The sequence below is a fragment of the Uranotaenia lowii genome, chromosome 3 (genome assembly GCF_029784155.1).
Source record: "Uranotaenia lowii strain MFRU-FL chromosome 3, ASM2978415v1, whole genome shotgun sequence".
NCBI lineage: Eukaryota > Metazoa > Arthropoda > Insecta > Diptera > Culicidae > Uranotaenia > Uranotaenia lowii.
The window spans coordinates 300,599,350-300,607,367 of record NC_073693.1 but is presented as its reverse complement, the minus strand read 5'-3'; positions in this window follow the sequence as shown (position 1 = coordinate 300,607,367).

Here is an 8,018-nt window from a genome sequence, read left to right as displayed (position 1 = left end):
TCTGTGGAGAAAACTCAATCCCAAGTCCCAAAGCCCAAGTTGACAATCTGTCTAAAGTATCTTGTAAAGGCCCGTGCAAATGAGACTCTGTAGCTCCTGTTACAGATACTACACCATCATCTGCAAGTTGTCTTAAAGTGCAGCCTTCAGAGAGACAACTGTCGATATCGCTTACGTAGAAGTTATACAAAAGTGGACTTAAACATGAACCTTGCGGGAGGCCCATGTAAGAGTTCCTTCTAATTGCAAGATCTCCGTGAGCAAAGTTCAAATGTTTCTCACAAAGCAAGCTGTATAAGAAGTTGTTCAATTGAGGAGGTAGACCTCGGGAGTGTAACTTGTCTGACAAAACCTCTATTGAGACTGCATCAAAAGCTCCCTTTATGTCTAGAAACACTGAAGCCATTTGCTCACGTTTTGCGTACGCCAATTGTATCTCTGAAGACAGTAAAGCAAGACAATCGTTTGTCCCTTTGCCCCTTCGAAACCCAAATTGAGTATCTGAAAGGAGGCCATTTGTTTCCACCCATTTATCTTTTTTTTTTTATTTAGATAAAATTTATTAGGCATATTACTTAACAAAAGTTTTTATGTGCCGGGGAGCTTGTTTAATTTCATCTTAACACTACTAGAGAGGGGTGGTTGGAAGGGATTAGGATTGGGAGAGGGGGTCGAAGGTGTTGGATTCGTTTTGCCGTACTGTTTGACGACAGAAGAAGACGATTTGTTGGTCTCATTGATGGTATTATCGCTATCGGCTAACACTTCATGTGCACGGCGAGGGCATGGAGATCGTTTGCGAGGTGGGCTTTCAACTGTAAGCACTTTCGGTCCAGATTCGGATGTTTGGTGTACGCGTTTCATTTGCTGCTGCTCGGTTGAATTCTGCTGGGTGAGATTTTGTATTGTTCCACATCGTGTTATAGCTGCATAGCTGGGCGAGTTCGAGTTGGTGCAAACTGTACGGCGGGCTTCTGCTATAGAAATATTTTTCTCTACGCTCATCCTCAGAACGGTTTCTTCTTCAATCCATTTTTTACATCTTTTATCGGTGGGTGAGTGCTCCGTTGATTGGCATGTTTGGCAAAATTTTGAACCGGAACATCCAGTCGAATCATGTTTCGTACTACAGCAAATACTGCATGATTTTTCAAACGTACAATATTTTTTTGTGTGATTGTAACGGTAACAATTTTTGCAGAGCAATGGTTGTGGGATATAAACTCGAGTGCGCACTCGAAGCAATCCAAACTGCACAAATTCTGGTATTATTGTCGAGTTAATCGTCAGCACCAAAGTTGGTGTACTGACAATTTTACCTTCTGATGTTTTTTTTGTAATGCGGCGAACGTGCGTTATTTTTTGAGTTGATAACTCGGAAAGCAGTTCTTCTTCGGTCATTCCATTTACTTCGTCACATCGAACAACCAATTTCCTGGTATTTAAATGAGGATGTCTACCTATTTCAATAGGAGTACCATCTTCCAGTTTATTAAGTAGCACTAAATGCCTTCCTTGATCTTTATTTCTGATCTTTAAAACATACCATTTCTTGTTCCGGTCAAAAAAAGCTCCTTCGATTTTTCCCACTTGTTTTTCAATGGATCGTCCAATCAGGAACGGGTTGTTTGGTAAATTGTGTCCATCCAAAGCACGTAAAAACAGGTAATATAACTTCCCATGTAGATTTGTTGGGTCAAGCCACTCCGGAAGAGTACGGTCCGGTCGATCACCGGGCGACGGGCTCATGATTAAACGCACTACCGAGCATTAGAATGCATTCGAAAATTATTTTTTTAGCCTTTATTAAGCGAGAGCAGGGATCAGAAAATCGACTGGTCTCGCTGAAGGCTGAGAAAGAACTGACACCCATTTATCCAATCGGAACAAAATCATTTTCTCCATCAATTTACGAATGCAAGACAACATCGCTATCGGACGGTACGAATTAAAATCAGACGCAGGTTTTCCAGGCTTTTGGATAGCAATAACTCTCACTTGTCTCCAATCTTCGGGAACAATGTTATGCTCCGATAACTGATTAAATAAATTCAACAAGCGAAATTTAGCTGCATCAGGAAGGTTTTTCAACAAGTTGAATTTTATTTTATCAACTCCTGGAGATGAATTGTTACAAGAAAGCAGAGCAAGTGAGAATTCTACCATCGAAAAACCGGAATCAAGATCGCATCTATTCGGAGGCAAACTTCGGATGATTTTTTGCACCGGTGTGGAATCTGGACAGATTTTCCGCGCGAAATTGAAAATCCATTTATGCGAATGTTCTTCACTTTCGTTCGTGGAAGAACGATTACGCATACTCCGAGCCACATTCCACAAAGTGCTTAAGGATGTTTCCCGCGATAAACCTCCCACAAAATTACGCCAATGCGCACGTTTTTTCCCCTTGATTAGGTTTTTGAATTGCTGTTCAAGAGAAAAATACGTGTTGAAGTTATCCAGGGTTCCATGTTTCCTAAAAACTTTAAAAGCGTTCGATTTGTCGACGTAAAGTTTGGTGCATTGACTGTCCCACCATGGATTGGGAGGCCTTCGACGAACAGATGAACCTGGGATGGGTTTCGTTTGAGCACCAACTGCACAATCAAAAATCAAACGAGAAAGAAAGTTATATTCCTCCAACGGAGGTAAAACCTCCATGGAAGTGATAGCTGAAATAATTGCGTCCGAATACTTTTTCCAGTCGATGTGTCCTGTGAGATCATATGCCATATTTGTTGAATTTGAAATGACCCCATTGGTGATTGTAATTTTGATAGGTAAGTGGTCACTACCATTGGGATTAGGGATTACCTTCCACTGGCAATCCAATGATAATGAATTTGAGCAGAGTGAGAGGTCAATTGCACTTGGTCTTGCAGGAGGTTTAGGTACCCGTGTTTTTTCACCCGTGTTCAAAATAGTTAAATTGAAACTGTCACAAATGCCATAAATAAGATTAGAACGTCTATCGTCAATTTGTTCTCCCCAGACAGTTCCATGCGAATTGAAATCACCCAGGATCAACCTTGGCTCAGGGAGCACTGAGCATAGGTCCTCTAGGTGACTTCGATCCACTGTAACTCTCTGAGGCCAGTACAAACTCACAATGCATAAGTCCTTACCTCTTATAGTTGTATGACATGCAACAGCTTCAATTCCTCCTGACAAAGGGAGGTGGATTCTATAAAAGGAGTAGCGCTTGTTGATCCCCAAAAGCACCCCTCCATATGAATCGTTGCGATCTAAACGAAAAATGTTAAAATCGTGGAATGGAATATCTGATTGAGAAGAAAGCCATGTTTCAGAAAGGGCAAAAATATCGCAACTAGTTTCATGAAGAAGATATTTGAACGGATCCAGTTTAGGGATGAGACTGCGACAATTCCACTGTAACACAGTGATATCTCCGACCTCTCGGCTTAAATTAGCCATCGAGAGAGATAAACACTGAAAGAAGGGGCCAAGTTTGCATCAATTGCTTCAAAAGTGTCTTTACTATAGGGAGCATTGTAGTAATTATGCCCCTTACGGATTCAGATACGTTTAAGAACGAGAAAATTCCATTAAGAATATCAGAAAACTTGAAAAGTCCAGGCTGGGACACTGATTCTGACAAAACCGCGTTAGCAGTTGGTGAGCTCGCTGCGGCTGAAGTCCCCGATGATGATGTATAGTTTGGTGGTGAAAAAGTCGTTCGGAATCCAGGAGGAACAAGTTTTTCTTTTCTTGGAGCTACCGATGTTTTACTGGCGCTGATTGGAGAACTAATAGTAGGGATTTTTTTTGGAACTTTGGAGGACTTTGAAGCTGTTTTGGCACGTTTCCGGGAGTTCGCTACAAATACGAATGGGTTCTCTTCATCAGTAGTGTCCTCGTTGTCAACTGGTAGCACTGAGAAAATGTTAGTTAACTGAGGTTGAGTCGGGGGAGAAGCGTTCTTTAAAATAGCGGCGTAAGAACGATTGGATCGTTCTTTCAAAGAGCGCCTCTCCTTATCCCAGCGACTCTTAAATGCCTCGCACACAGAAATGTCATGAGGTGAGCCCCCGCAATAGACACATTTCTGTTCTATTGCTGAGCATGCTCCTTCCTCATGAATCTCTGCGCAACGAGGGCAGCGTGCCTTGTTACAACAATGGGACTCGGTGTGTCCCATTTTAATCCACTTTTTGCAACTCATTGGGCGAGGCACAAAGAGTCGCACAGGAAGCCTCAACATTCCGTCGATCAAAATGTAGTGAGGGAGGGCGGTACCTGCGAAGGTAACACGAAATGAGGCTGAAGGCGAGTACTTTTTAACTCCATTCACAACGTTGGCAGTTTTAAGTTGACGGCAATCCAAGATTTCGGCCGAAGTCGAATCTAGGCCTTTAAACTTACCAACACCGTTGGATTTAACGTACTCTGCCTTAAGGCTCATTTCCGTTATCACGCCCTCGATCTCAACGTTTCGAGACGGAACAAAAACATGGTACTCTAGTTTAATGAACTTGCTGGCAACAATTTTATTTGCACCTTTCCGGTCAGCCACTACAACGCACAACTTGTCTGGTCGCACCTTTGAAATGCTGGTCACGGAGGGCCACCTCGCCAGATCTTTGGTTATCTGTACCACGTTTAGACGTTTTCCATTAGGTTTGGGCCGGATAAAAACCACCCAAGGCCCAGTGAAAATTGAACCATCTGGGTAAGTTCGGAGACGGGTTGCTGTACTCTCAACCGTGGATGATGCGAAATTATCTTCTATCCGAGAAAAATTCATACCTGAAGGACCAGCATCATCCGATTCCTCTAGGTGCTCCTCATCCTCTCTGATGCCATTCTCATCATCCACAGTTGGCGGGTTTAACCCCCCGCCTTCTCTCATATTTATCAACGGAAGCGCGAATGCCTTCCGTTTGAAAAATATGAGCGAAGCAGTCAATATTTGAAAAATAAATTAAGAGAAAAAATAGAACAAGAAACAGTGAAAAAAGGATAAATTAAGGATTACTTGCAAGCACTTCTTTACGAGTTAATCAGCTTTGGTGTCCGGCACCGGCTCCACCACTTAGTCGTCCTTCGTTGATTGAAGATAGCGATAGCAATATCAAAATGTTGGGTCCTCCTTGTAAATCCCGATCACGGCAATCAGAACCAGAATCCTCGGAACGCCCTCCTCGGTACGCAAGCCCGTATGTTCAGAGCGAACAAAGAGCACCCTTTCGAAAACAATGGCCTTGGTGGTGTTGAAAAAAACGGCAACCAATCCGCTGCTGCTGACAAATTGATAACAGCACACTCGCGCCGGTAGTTGGCTGGTGGGGAACGGCAATTGACAATCGTTCCAGCAGGAAAAACCACAATCTGCGGCAAAACTGCTCTTTTAACTTTGTTAAGACTGCCAAACTTTTGTTTTTCGAAAAAAAATTCGCTTCAAAACGGTAGTGAAAAAATGACATCCAACCTGAATTACTTTCAAAACTAAATTTTTACGCACCCTCCCGTCCATTGAGAAATAAACATTTGTTCTACATTAAACTTTACGACAAAGACTATGCAAAACATCAACCTATTAATCAAATGATGTACAAATACAATTTACAAAGTGAAATTTTAGACGTAGCGATGAACAAAACACAATTAAAAAAGGCATTCAAAAACAACTTCATAGAACAACAAAACAATAGCTTACATTAGTTTTAAGTAGTTTTAAGTATTGTAGTCTACATAGTTTGACTTAAATAAATAAATAAATATTATCTGCAACATTTTGGAGCACTTTAAAGATAAATGAAGTTTACAGCATTACAACAAAAATCTTTTTTTTTAATGTAACAGAGGTAACTGTTTTCAACCTATGGCTAACTTTCACATTGCATTACTTTATCGTTTTTTCAAATTCGCTACTATTTCAAGTCATAAAGAAACTTCACCGCAACAATTTGAAATATTTTATGAAATTTGAAGCTTCCCTGAAGCACCACTCAAAGATTATCCCTAAAAAATTCCTAGCCCAACCTGTTTACAAACAACAACAAAAATTGTGATTTTCGATCACTTGAGCATAAAATAACAAACATTCAAGGCTGCCACCGTATGACAAAAGATTTCTAGTATTTTAGTCCCTATATGCTGGCCACATTGAACCTGCATTGAATCAAGAGGATAAACTATCGTTTGTTATAAGCAAAGCCTTGCATTAAAAGCGACATTTAAGATAAATAACAGCCATCGTCGTTTTTTAAAGCAGCCTCATTTTTATGACAGTCAAACGTTTAAAAAAGTTACGTCAAGTTTTTGCCAAAAAATTCACATCAGCAGGTATGTTTTTGTATTTTCGATAACGACCGCAAAAAAATAAGTAAAATAGAAAAAAATACTCAATTGGATCTACACGGCAAAGCTATGACTAAAGTATATATAAAAAGTATAAACGATAAATGAGGTAAAATAAAGGAACGGGCTCACCAAAAATGCTGAATCAATTGTCAATCCTATAGAATCTATAGGTGTAGAGGAGTCCGTGGTCCGCCAAAACAGCTGCTTCAATCTTTGGGGAAGGGAGGTGGGTTTTTCCGAAAATTCCGTTTCCATTGCTTGATTGGTTAGTTCAGTCAATTTTCCGAACTTTTAAATTCTCTTCAATTTTTCGATGACAGAAAAAACGTCCTTCAGCACTGATAGAGGAAACATTTCCGAACAAAGTACTGTCAAAAAATTCCAGATCCGACAACGTCTAGATTCATCGTGATCCAATTTTCCCAATTCTGTAAAATACGGAAATTTTTAGAAAATTTTAACTCATATTGAATCATATTTATATTTCTCAAACCATAAGTCCAATCGTTTTACAGTCTTTAACAAAATTACTTAATAAGTGAAAAAATTTAATATCAATTACCCAAAGACTTTTTTTGGCAGTGTCAGAAGTAGTTGTAATGTTATCTATTGTATTGTATCTATTGTAGAATTTGGATGGAGGGAAAAAATAGATGCAAAATCAGTTTTTGTTTTTCATGTAGAGTTGTTGATTCACCAGTTTTCAATTATCGATTTTACACTAAATTGGTCAGTTTCAAAGAAAATTCGGCTGGATCATATCTTCACTACCGGGCCATTTTAAATTATCAACCTCGGCTCACGCACTGGAATCAAATTGACATGATTTGCCACCTTATCAACTCGACAGTTTCTCTCTTTTATCGCCGTCGCTATCGTTTCTGGATTCCTAATATAATAATAGAGTAATAAATTAAAATTTAATAAAATAAATGAAAACCAAAACTTATCCTTTCGCGCGAACACCATTTTTCCGGGCGCTAGTTTTGTTTGTCAAAATTTTTACCACTTTTTCCCAACACCACTGAACTTGCTCTAAGTGATATTGAAAACTATGGAGATATACAAGGAAACGAAGGCTACCAGATTCGACAATCTTTTATTTGAATGCAGTGCACTCTAGTGTCGACCTTGCCTAGCTTCTGAAGAATCTAAACATTGATTTGCGAACCCGTCTGTTTGTCTGTGGTTTAGGTTTAGTCTATGTTTGTGAAAACCTCATTGAAATTGACCAAAAAAGTGTAAACCTTCGAATAAAATCAAAAACAAGTTTGCTTGGCTCTCAACTTCTGCATGATGTTTGATTTTAAAGGCAAAATTGCAACATTTTCATTAAGGTGGTTGTTTCTACGCAAGAATATCACACTAGATAAAATACATTTTTCTCAGTGTAGGATTTTCATAAACAAAATCAATATATATTTTTTAAAATCAATATTTTTTCCAAAACTCCCTTATGAACCACATTTGTGTAGTTGCAGTTTTCGAACTAAAAATATTTATAAAATTTTTACCTGAAAAGTTTGGCCCTTTTAAGCCCTTTTTTGTAAGTATGCCAAAGTTGCTTTACAAGGCAAGATCTTTACGCCCACAATGTTCATTGAATTCTGAGAGGGTCATGCCAACTTTGTGTCGATTTGGCATGAAATCCTTCAATACGAGCTTTTGAATGAAGATAAAGCATAGCCATGTCA